General features: G+C 40.6%; 1 protein-coding gene across 1 annotated transcript in view; it reads left to right on the plus strand.

Moving 5' to 3' along the window:
* Positions 1-399: 399 nt before the first annotated feature.
* LOC121851864 (oxidation resistance protein 1-like) overlaps positions 400-12,743 on the plus strand; it is a gene marked incomplete at its 3' end in the record, with an annotated part of 40,543 nt that continues 28,199 nt past the window's right edge. Inside the window, 1 exon segment of the mRNA XM_042345954.1 lies at positions 400-472.

Genomic DNA, 12,743 nt, shown 5'->3' on the forward strand with positions numbered 1-12,743 from the left:
GCTGTATTATTTCTGGCTAGTGTAGGCTATATGTTCTTTGGCTGAGTAGTTAATTAGTTTTTTTACCACACTTCAGTGATGGGTGCATAATAGCAGCATTAAGTAGCACGATTGAGTTGGCCTTTTTTTTTTACCACATATATCAAACAATCTGTAAATTAATCATGTTGTTTTTGCTTACCGGCTCTATTGGCCAATGCTCTGTCGGCAGGCTCAAGAAGAAGTCCCAGTCTCTGGACGCGACCATGCAGGCCTTCACCAACCCCGCCGTGCTGAACCCAGCAGGCCGCTCTGGCTCCCCCACCGGCCCGCCTACCCTCCACCTCGTCAGCTAGCGGCAGCGTGGCACCCCCGGTTCCTAGCGCCGCCAAGCCCAGGCAGGGCTCTGCTGCGGAGGAGGAGCAGAACAACACGGCCAACTCGCAGAAGCGCTCCTTCCGCAGAGCCGAGCTGCGTCGCTTCTACACCATCGGTACGCCGCACCTCCGACTTGCACGGTTGGCTACGTACGGTGCGAAAGCAGTTCTACATACATATGCTGCCCATCTGCATGTGCCAAATTGTGCCGTGGTGGCTAGATGTTCACTACCTCGCCCGGGATACAGGAGGTTGTGGGTTTGATCCCGGCGCCTGTATATTTGGAGTTTGCATGTTCTCCCTGTGGTCGTGTAGATTTTACCTCCAAGTCCTCCAGTTTTTCTGTCCACATTTAGAATCAACATGCGTTTAGAGTATTTGGCTGCTATAAGTTCCCACATGATGAGGAGCCACTTTTCTTGAGCTTTCATTTATGGCCAGGTCGCTTCTGAAAAAAGAGCTATATAGTTCAGTGGACTTTACCTGGTAAAATTAAAAAAAATTTGAGTTGTAAACCGTGCTGGTAAAACCAGTGATGAGGAAGTGGGGGGGGGGCTGATGATGTGGCCCAGCGGTAGCACGCTTGTTGCAGAGGTTCGCGGTTCTATTGCAGTGGTTGTACTGCTTAATACTGCGATTGTATCACGAGTGATAGTTTTCAAGATTCCGTAACGTATTTTTTATAGAGTAGGGCCACTGTCACGTAGAAGGGAAGTAATAAAATAATAAAACATAATAAAATAATTCTCACGACGTTTTGGCTACAACGCAAGCAGCCGTCTACGTGACTTTACCGAAAGAACCAAGAAGATGAATCCCTGCAGTCACGAAAGCTTTAAATCGAAATTTAGGGCCACTGTGTCGCGGCATCAGAGCATGCTAAAGTACTCAAAATACTTAGTTGGGAAGCCACATAGCAACATCGCCACTTACTTGCAGCTTAATGCTCATTTGCTGTCTGGTGCTGCTTTCACCTTGTACCTCAAGTGGACAGCTGCCACTGGTCGGTCTCCTGCTGCAAGTTACGTCCTTGTACTGCGTGGGAGGCGTGGGTTCAATATTGAGTGATTTTGACAGTGTGATTCTTGTAAAGAGTGCGTTGTTTTTAAATCCTTTATATTAAGTTCACTTGCTTGCTTGCTTGCGCGCTTACGACCGTGCCAATCTTTCGGTCGTTTTTTAACCCACTTCCCGTGATCCAATCGAGCTGACATTTTGCACACAGACTCGTTGTGCGTGACAATTTATTTTCGTGAAATTTTTTTCCCAAAATTTTCCACTTTTTTTGGGAATTTTTTTTCATATTTAATTTAAAATACTAATGTGATAAAAATGAAACTCTTACTCAAGAAAAACAGAAATGAATAATAAAATAAAACCGATGCCACACATATAAAGGATTTATAGTGAAAAACTTTGTTTTTACGGGTTAATTTTTTTATCACGTCATTTTCATAAAAAATCGTCAACGCCATCATATTCCACACCTCCGATTAGCACGGTTGGCTTGGTATGGGGCGAAAGAAGATCAACATACATATGTACATATTCGACAATGCGGTCATCACCACAATCGTCGATGCTGAGCTTGCTTTTTGGGTGTAGCTTTGGCGTCGCTGTTGAGTACGCAGATGGTGCAACGACGACGATGCCCACGGGTCACAGGAACCCAGGTGCTGAGCTACAAAGGGGGTGGGGGGGGGAGGAGGAAATTGGACACTATAATTATAGGGCACTATAATTGCACATCTTGCAACTTGAACCTCCTTCCAAAACATCTCTTTTCAACCATTTCAAGGCCCTGCTAAAAATCTAGCCAAGGGGACCGAGTGGTAAGCTGTCCCTGTGCGGCACCAGGATTTATTTCCAATTGAGTAATTTGCAAGTGATTGATCAAATTTGGCAAATATGGGCCATGACACCTGGACATATGGCCTTCTCTTTTATCAATAATATAATTTCCTTACACCCGGGCCCCATGCCAAACAAGCTACGCCACTGTGGTAAAGGTCTCCACAAGTTGCTATTATTATTGCTTTGATTTATGACCGAGTTGTGCAAACAATGTCATTCATTGTAGCAGTGTTTTTTACATGCATTTCCCAAGGGTGACTGATGTCTCAGATTTGTCATCCATATGCGGTCTCCTTTGTCACTTCCAATTAAAACGGTTACCTATCCACTCTATTAAGAACATGTTCCTGTTTTGGTCTATTTGACTTGAAAAATTGTCGTTTGCTCCTCACCCATTGCTGCTGACGTGCGAAAGGAGACATGTAATTTAAAACTTTCAATTTTGCAATGCTATTTATTCCACTAAATGTGTCTTACTTAGGTCTTCCCTGTTTCAACTTTACCTTCAATGCTTAGACCAATTTAACAGATGTACCCATTTCTGGATGGTTACAAAAAGAATGAAACCTTATTATTCGTGTTTACCAACGGAAAGACTTAGAGAGTCGCAACTTTTTCAGGAGAGCTCTGTTTTTACAGTCATGCTGCCATGCATTTTTTTCCAGAATTGAGATGTTTGGCCAATACCAAATAATTTGAAAGATTATTTTTGCGATATAGATTTTACTCTAGATATTATTCGAGTATCATTATATCTGCAAGCGCATCCCTTGATAGGTCGTTTTGTGCCACACAGCTGCCTGCTAGATTGAAAATCGCTGGCCCAAACGCTTTATGGCTGAGGCAGGGCATAGCATCGATGGAGGACAAACAGATTTACAAGCGAGTGCCACCTTTCCTTTGTAACAGTTTTTCAGGAAGCTTTTCAACGCTTCGAGACCAAGCAATGCAGCACGTCTCCTCTAACTCTGTGCGTGCACTTTGCCATGTCTGTTCAGAATACAATATCCGTTCCCAACAGTAGCATGTGCAGTTGCAAAAGCAACTACAAATGTTTCAGCAACAGAGGTGGAATGGTCCATAACAAACCACCGATTTATTATTGATGTGTAAGCTTGCGATACATGCATCGAATTGCATGTGCATGAATCGATGTATTTCCATTCATATGCGTTTATATAATCGGTTCATGTTGTCCCTGGAGTTGCTCGAGGTGTTACCATTGACCGTAGCGTTGAATCGCACTGTCTTAGTGAATTGCAATCCGGACTCGTGACAATTTGTCAAATTGCTGGGGAATGAGGGAACGCTCCAACTGATTTAAGAAAGTACCAACTCTATTTTGGTTGTCACGTGTTGTTCTACTGTATTTATGATTGTTATTTATTTATTAGGTATTCAAACATACATCTTCGAGTTTTATTTTAACGAATTGTACTAAATGTTGAAATCCCATCACATGCTTTCTCACTGTAATGGTTATATTGTGGTTCGTTGTGTACAAATGAAAGCTAACAAAGATTTATTTATTCTGAGCCACTGAAGTAAACTCTTTATTTTGCCCATATATTGCATCTTGCAGGTCATGCAAATAAATTGGCACATGTTGTAATTAATTGCTCGATAGCATTTACTATATTTAAAAAGTGCAAATCTAGTAAGTAATTGGCCTCATACATAGTAGATGGGCATTGTGTATGCATTCTGTCAGGGCGTTTTGAAAAAGAAAATGCTTCCTAAAGAGTGGTTGAATGCTGTTATTTATTTCTGCCATGCCAATAATTTTCAATTAAGGTGGCATCTGCCCATTGTATAAGCACTTCCAATCTGTTAAGAAAGTATTTAGATTATTATTGCAGAGACTGTGATAACAATGCAAAACATTATTACAAATTACATTTAGTGTGCTTGAGTTACCTCTCCAAATCAAGTAGTGACTTTTGCTTAAATATAATTACTGTCTGGAAATATTACAAAGCTCAAAACGGCCTTGATTCTCAGTACCTGCATACCCGTCTGCCCCCCCCCCCAGACGTCTGTTAGATATTTATACCTTGCGCTCCTCAGGCCAGGACCTGCTATCTCAGCCTACAATTTAGCATTCTACGCTGGACGGTAGGGCATTCTCGAGTGTGGCGCCTAAGTTCTAGAACTCTCTTAGATTTGCCCGAGCGCCGAACGGTTCAGAAAACTCTGCAAGAATTATTTTTTCTCTTTAGCTTTTCCTTGTGTGTGTCCTCATTTTGAGATTTTTTTTCTCTGTCTTGATTTTATAGGTAGGACAACCTTCGTTTAATTCATACTGTAAAGTATTGCGATGTCCTCTTTATCGAGGGCGAGCTTTACTCAAAAAATCATTTGAATTAATGCATTGCAAATTACTAAACGTTGAAATAGCATAACGCTGCAACGTCATTGTTAAGCGGAACAATCTAAAAAAACAAGGACTGGAAATTGTTTAGCAATGGAAATTTTGAACCTATATTATTTTTGATTTTGGTAGTGAATATATGCTCACATGCTGCAGAGACGAGCGAGCTTGCAATTAATATAACTGTAAAAAATCCTTTTGGCGTGTATTATGGTGTGACAATGGTAAGGATATTCAATTTATATATCTTTTTAAAATGGCAGTCATCCAAGAGGTGTTTTAAAATGTGAGAATGTCAGTAAGTGCAAAAAGTGCCAGGTGAAGCCAAAAAGACCGGACAAAAAGTCGCTGGACATCCCACGATGACCAAAGAACTGTTCATATACCTGATAGAATGTCTCCGTTTTATAGTGTTCAATTAACACCACAAGTAGGACAAATCTGGGAACATTTTAATGATGCATTTTACTATTCGTTTCATGATTAATAGCGAGGAAGCTTACAGTTCATTTCCTGAGACCAATAACAAGTCTAGTGATATTCAGCAAGATGTAGATTCTCGAGTATTGTTGAGGGTAATGCACATCCTGATTAACAGTGTTTTTTTTTTAATAGCATGACAGTTACACTAATCGGCGATAAACAAATGGCACACTGCAGTATAGAGACCATTGTTGTACGAGTATGCAGAGTGAATGTCATCTTAGTGTAGTCATTTTTTCAAGCAATTGTTTTTTATGTATAAAAGGCTATGTCAGTGTGTTTAGGAGACTTCACAAAATTCTGCAACGTGTTGGTGCTCCTTTGGAATCTAATTTGTGCATCACCCTGCCACTTAAGTGCTCTATGTTTCCGAGATTTTTCCACTAGATGGCAATGCATCACATGATAAAATACTGTATATTGGCACCCTTACTCAACTGCACAGTAAAATAGCAGCAAGATGTGAGAGGGGAGTTTATCCTCTGCTGGTGTAAAGACAGCTTCACTCACAATATTCGCTTGTTTATTATGGCAACGGAAAGTGTTACACCAGTTCATGCTTCAACTCCAGCCAACATTATTCGCGTTGGGAAATTTGTTTGGAGTTACGAGTGAGTAGGAATTACGGACATATCAGCAGAGAAGGCATATAGTGGGATAGTGGTTATTCAATAACACCATCATTAGCTGATTATCATCTATCCACTGCTAGATAAAGGCCTCCCTGCACCATGATCATTCCTTAAAGGTCCGGTTAGTTTTTTTGACACAGTCCACATGCATGTTCTATGTTGCGGGGATCATATTCGTGTGTCCTGTTCTGAAATTATTATATTGGAATTCATAAAATTAAATACAATATGTTTGGAGGATGAGTATATGTCTATAATTTTTAACTATCCAAGTATAAGTTTATAAGTAAAAAATTGCTGTGATAAAAAAAACGTGGTTAACTAACATTTGGGTAACTTATTATGACGTACAGACGTTGTTTCTTTTCATTTAAATGTATGTATAACGAAAGCAATGTGATGGAGCAACATTTTACCTATACATTAATATATTCCACGGAGCTTTCCAAAACGTTTGAACTTTAAGTCATGCTGATTACATAGCACTGCCTGAACGAATGTGTGCTAAGCTGTAAATCGGATAGCTTTGAGTATGTTTTGGCAGGCTATCAACATATCCAGTAGCCGACCCTCTCTCTCTCTATTGCACGTTTAACAGTATTTCCATGCAGCGAGCGATTGGCTCCATGTTTGCATGCAATTCAGGATTCGTGTGCATGTCAAAGGACTCGGATCTTTACCAAGCATGCACACGGACAAAAGTGGATGGTCAGCCACAAAGGCGTATCCTGGATAATGTTGCATTGTGCTTTTCTGCATGTTTGTGCCTATTGCAGTTTGTAATTATGTTACACACGTATGGTTGTGTTGTTATGAGCATTATTAAATACAATGACTTTGAAAACGGCTCTATCCATTTAGCCATGTTTTGATATTGAATGGTAAACTGCTCGCTGTTGCGGATAGATCACTCAACCGTTGTGTTGAACTGTATGGGATAGTGTCTGCCATTCTCCAATCAAATAAGGCTGGTACCCTGACCGTTTGCTCTTGCAGAGATGTGTGCGAGTGTCAGTTCGAGTTACTGTGAGTGCAATCGATGTGCTCGCATCTTCATGGAACAAAGATGACAAGAAGACAAAAATCCCGCTGTTTCATAATGCACAAACACACTTTCCTAATAAAAAAGAACTGTTTGTGCAGTTCGCTGTAACCTTGGCATAGAGTACATTCCTGAAACAGACCACATTGAACTCATACCTATTTCAACTTGAGACCTCGGTACTTGATAATGAACATATTTTTTTTCATTTAAATTGTTTTCAAGTTGTTTGATTAATCACTTGGGTGTTCCGTTAAATATTTTACACGAGCATACGTTTTAATGTGATGATATGTAAACATTTATATAGCACACATTTGCTTTGTATTTAACTTCAAAGAAACAATTACCGAATGCAATACATTTATATTTAAATATCAAAGTCTACCTTTGTAGATAAAGGACAATTTGGAACCTTGTTATTTTGGAATATGAGATTGAATGTGTGCTTGAGACCCAGAGTCTGACAAGATTCGCAAGGCCCTCTGACCTTCCAGCTGGAATTCTCTTTGGGAGTCCCATACGAGTCAGTGCCACTTCTGTACCTTGGAGCCAAATACAGTGCATTGCTTTTCATAACACAGTATCTGCAAATGTCCCCTTTTCATTGAAACAGGGCATCTAAATATTCGTGCAATATGTGCTTTCTTACATGACGTAAGTTCTTATTTAAATGACTTGCAATCCATAGACAATTAATCAATCTGAGAATTGCTTTTCCACATTGTAAATATCTCCATGGGCCAAAGTTAATTTCTCTTTTTTCACTGTCATCCATTATTTCTCTGCGATTCCAGCTTTATTCCTCCATGCAGATGTGCTTTCAAGTAAAAGCCTTAATCCGAGCAACTAGAGCCCATTGAGTGCACCACTGAATCAGTATCTGCAAGTTCATCTCAAGACACGTCTTTGGGGGCCTGCAGCTGTTCTTCGTTTTCATGTGCTCAGCATGTTCCATATTGATCCTTGTGGCAAAACCAATTACCTAAAACCAATAACTTGATATTTTGAGTGTGTAAGTGGCAGTTAAAATGTAACACTCTCTATAAGTAAGCACTTTGGATTAGCCTGGTCAGCTTTGCACCTCCGACATCTCTGCGAGAGGCAAATTGACTCCTGATGAGGTGCCTACCAGTAGGTGGTAGCAGCGCTTAAAGAAAATTAAAATAAACATTCAAAATTGTACATGCCGCTGTACATTATACATTTGTTGGCATCCTCTTTAAGTAACGTTGCATTTTTATTTTCTTAGTTCTTTCGGTAAAGTCACGCAGAAGGGAAATAATAATAAACGTCGTGAGAATTTTATTGTTTTATTTTCATTATTTTATTATTTCCCTTCTACGTGACTTTACAGAAAAAACCAAGAATATGAATCCTGCAGTCACGAAAGCTTTCAATCGAAATTTAACGTTGCATTATTTAGACTGTGTAAAGGAGGCTGGTTTCTGCACGACTGAGTCTGCTGAATGTGCCCTGACACATGGCAGACTGCTCGTTTAAAGAAGCTTTGTTTCTCTCTGTGTGGAATTGACTTTATATCAAGGCATAAGACATGCACAAACTAAGTTGTTTGCCTCTGTCACTGCATGAGCAATGAGCATACAAATTTAGCTTGTTGACCTTTTCCCACACCTCCTGATTAGCACAGCTGGTTAGTACAACATACATACACACAAATGCAACATTGTTTCATGCACATAAACAATGTACACACATTAGCTGATTCTACAAAACGAGATTGTATGCTTTTGGTGCCTTGCCTGGAATCACGATTCTAACCTTAGAATATAATACGACTCTTAATTAATCGTGGATCGGCAAAAATTGAGGGATGGCCGGGCTGTGTGGCATTGAGATAATTGTGGTCTCTATCAATTGTCATTAAAACGTGTTCGATAGGCATCTGCCATACGATTACAGCCAACTGGTATCAATCAGAATCACCATGAAAAAAATAATCGATATCCAGTCCACAGAAATCGCACGATTCCACCCTGATTCTAGTCTGGCATTCAGAAAAATGGGAGGCCCCATGGGACCTAGATGAAATAGTGGATTTGCAAAAGCAACCGATGTTCTAATCCCACGTAATAAATTCCCAAAGAGGTTCTGGTTGCTACTGGCCAGCTGGTATTGGGGTCAACCAACTGGACTACCACCGTGGCCACTGGGCCTATCACTGAAACCTCCAGGACTACCACTGGGACTACCAGGACCCAGCGAGTTTATCACTCGCACCACTAGAACCACTGACATTACGGCAAGAACAATAACAACTGGCACCGTGACCACCAGAACTTTCATTCGGACCACCGGGACTTCCACTTTTATTTCTGGGACCACTTGACTACCGCCATTTAGAACAATTATATGTAATGTATCCTGGAGCCAGAACGAAGTATTTTTGAAAATCAATTAATGATCAAAACCATGCATGCATCAAATTGCTAATCCAAAAATGTATTGGCACCACAGTAGCAAAATGTTAACTACCTCAACTGGTATACTGGAGGTCGTGGGGTCGATCCTGACCATGACACCTGTATATTTGGAGTTTTGCATGTTTTCCCTGTGGTCACGTGGCCTTTTCTCCAGGTCTTCCAGTTTTTTTCCTCCATCTTTATAAACACGTGTTTAGAGTATTTGGCTGATATACATGTCCACATGATAAGCCACTTAATTGGACAATCATTTGTGGCCAGGTTGCTTCTGAAAAAGAGCTACATAGCGCAGTCGACCTTACCTGGGTAAAATACAAATTGTAGTAAATAGATTGTAAATGTGAAGTCTCCAACTCTTATCCACTCTGATAGAGGTTTTTTGGGTTAGATCGCTTAAATATATAAATGTGTCGTTAAACCCGCCACCACCCGACACAGCCAATTAGTAAGGTTTGTTACGTAAACAGAATATACCAATTCGTCACTAGTACAGGACACCGGTGTGTTGGAGAGCCAAGCCACAAAATTTACAATCTGAGTACGACGTTTCGCCAGTAATTACAACTAGCTTCATCAGGCAACAGCCAGATTTGTGGAGAAGTCCACCTGTTTCGTTCCTTATTTAGAGGGGTAGATGTGGTGACCATGCTTCTGTGCTCTTAAGTCAACGTATATTATGCATATGCATTATGCGGGCCCATCAATTTACGCGATCTAACCCAAAAAACCTCTTATGGATGATATTGGTCGCGAAAGCCTTCGTGTTAATTTTATCCACTTTCTCTGACCTCTATTTGTGTGCTATGAAGAAGGGCCATGACCATAAACGTTGACTATTATACAGCATCAGAATCTTTAGTTAGACTGGAGGAATCCGATGAGCTATGAAGCTCTTTTCACATCAAACAATACACAAAAACCACGATAGGAGAGCAAAATGTAGAAAAAGGTAAGCAAGTCGTTTCATATAAATAAATAATAAATCATTCAATGATTGTAAATCTAATTCATCAAGCTTGGACAAGGCAGCAAATACAACAACAAAACAGTCCCAGACCACACCAAGATAACACAATCGCTCAATAAAATGGCACATTAACATTGAACTATCGATACACATGTAAGGATCAAAGGATCAAAGTTACAAATCATAGAAGTGGAGGTGGTACAAGATAGGACAAAAAAATGCACCAGTGCACAAAAGACATACAGTTCAATAATGTACACATGAGATACAGATGAGGACGACATGAGGGTCATACTCGCCTCTCAATCCTGACCAAATATTGTAAGTCCACGTGCAGTGGAAATTTTTGGAAGAAAAAAAATCCAAGGGGAATGAGTTATTAATTTTGATAATAGGGTTTTCCCCTTTTTTCTGGCAACAAAACAGGTCTTAAGATGTTAAAACACCAAACTGAAACCTTTTACAAGGAATCACGTCTGCATTAACCACAATGCTTGCGGTCAAAATGCAAAAAAAAACATACTCTGATAATTCATGCATTGTCCTTGAAACTGATTGGTCCACACCAGAGACAGCTTTCTTTTGAGCCTCGTCTCAAACGGTGTTAGACCAGAGGACGCCAAAAGGCGTACAGCTCAAAGACAATGCACTATCAGAGTAATGAGAGCTCGGGGTGAGCATTACATCATGGGATCTCTTTGCCAGTACCAACATATGAAAATAGGTTTTAATAGGAAAACCCTATTTTTATAGGAAAACCCTATTATCATATTTTGGTACTGGCAAAGGAGATCCCATGATGTTATTAATTTTGGTTATTAGCAGTGGCGTGACAAATTAAATATTCATAAATGATAAGTGGAAATATAACTGGTATTGACTAATAGGAAAAAGGGATTTGATTTAAAAAATCGAATGATTCATTGAATCACAGGGAAGTTGATTCCTTCCAGGCCTTATGCAATGAATGTGTTCTTGTGCGATTTGATACGTAGACCATGAGCAAAATAATACGTTTTAGTCGATACATCGATACATCATCACATGCCTAGTCTTTATGCAAACCTTAGCAAATCAGTGGAACAACTGTGCCCTGTTGTAGCCTACTTTGTGGTGTCATCCTTCTGCCAGTTCCTCTGATGTCAAGCCTAAATGCCAGCCATGCCATGTCACCCACCTCCTTTGCTCTCAAACAACCTGTTAGGTTCGCCCTCTTTCTCACTTCTGTTCTCAAAATAGCATTGCAAATACATTGGGTGATCCAGCTGACTGCTGCTTGCCTATGCAATCTGGCAAAGAATTACGTATGTCATGCAGTGTCTCCATATCTATTTTTTTTTTGCTTTAAAGTGTAAGTCACGGTGCTGTACATTCTGCGATGCTGTCTTGGTTCATTTGCACCGTCTATTAAAACAATAAAGCATTTGACTTGTTATGCAGTGCAATATCGAGGACATTACGTTATTTTCCAAAATTTTTACTCCAATGACAAAAACAGTTCATCTGGAATATTAAAATGTGGCACATTCATGCAAGTGGCATGCTTGTCCGGCAGTATGTGCTCCTGTATACACGTGTAATCGTATTACATTTAAGTGGTGCATGGCATGCGTTCAAACGGTGTGATAAAGAGTCAAATTCACGCGAGTGGTGTTCGTCGGCGGCTTATGTTACGGACATATAAGGTTGACTTAACGTGCCCACTGTAACTACATGTGCTCGACGTTTGTTGCAAGCAATCGGGGTAGGGTCTGGTAAACACCATTTGCAAAGTTGGCTTTAAAAAGTGTCAACAGCAGCACTGGAACCTGTCCTGACGTTAGAAGATCTTGCTGTTGCTGTCAGCTCGAGGGAGTGGAGGGGGGGATTGTTTACTAAAGCACCCGGGAATCGAGTTGTGCTCCACACACGATCATACACGTGTTACTGGATTCACATTACCTGCCGTTTTTCTCCCCGAGAGGAACTCAATTGCGTCAGGAATTAAATAAAACCTAAAGAATTACAACGCACCTAAAAAGAAAGGGTGATGCGGTAAAGGTGCAGCCCTGCAATTTGCTTTCTCACGCCACTGCCGGCAGAAGGGCCTCCAGTAGAGGGAGCTCTAGGAGGTACCTTTGCCTGCTCTTCCACACTGACCAGACGTTGTTGGAAGAGGTAAGGAGTTTCCCACATATTACCCCGCCACACGCGACCTGCCTATCGACTAACTGTGGTTTATCCATTGACACTATTAGATAGACAGATGTATTTCATACATTTTCCCCATTATTGCAACTGCTGTGTGCTAAGCATTACACTGCAGTAGCAACCCTGCATGCAAGTATAAACATGTATTATTGTTAAGAGGGAACCTTTAGCCTTTCCTTTAGCACAGGCTGCCTTAAGCTGTTAAATATCACGTGATAACCATGACATTTGGAGGCAATTGTGCCCCAGTGCTGTGGTATCATAGTCATGCCCTGGCTCCTTTCTCTGGCACTGGTAAAATTAGCACCGATTCTTTGAATACCCGAGTGGAGACAGCCAAAAATGTGCCAAAGGGGGCTAATGTACAGTTAAGGTTAAGCATATGTTGATTTGTCGATTATGA

The sequence above is a fragment of the Callorhinchus milii genome, unplaced genomic scaffold (assembly GCF_018977255.1).
Source record: "Callorhinchus milii isolate IMCB2004 unplaced genomic scaffold, IMCB_Cmil_1.0 Scaffold169, whole genome shotgun sequence".
Classification (NCBI taxonomy): domain Eukaryota; kingdom Metazoa; phylum Chordata; class Chondrichthyes; order Chimaeriformes; family Callorhinchidae; genus Callorhinchus; species Callorhinchus milii.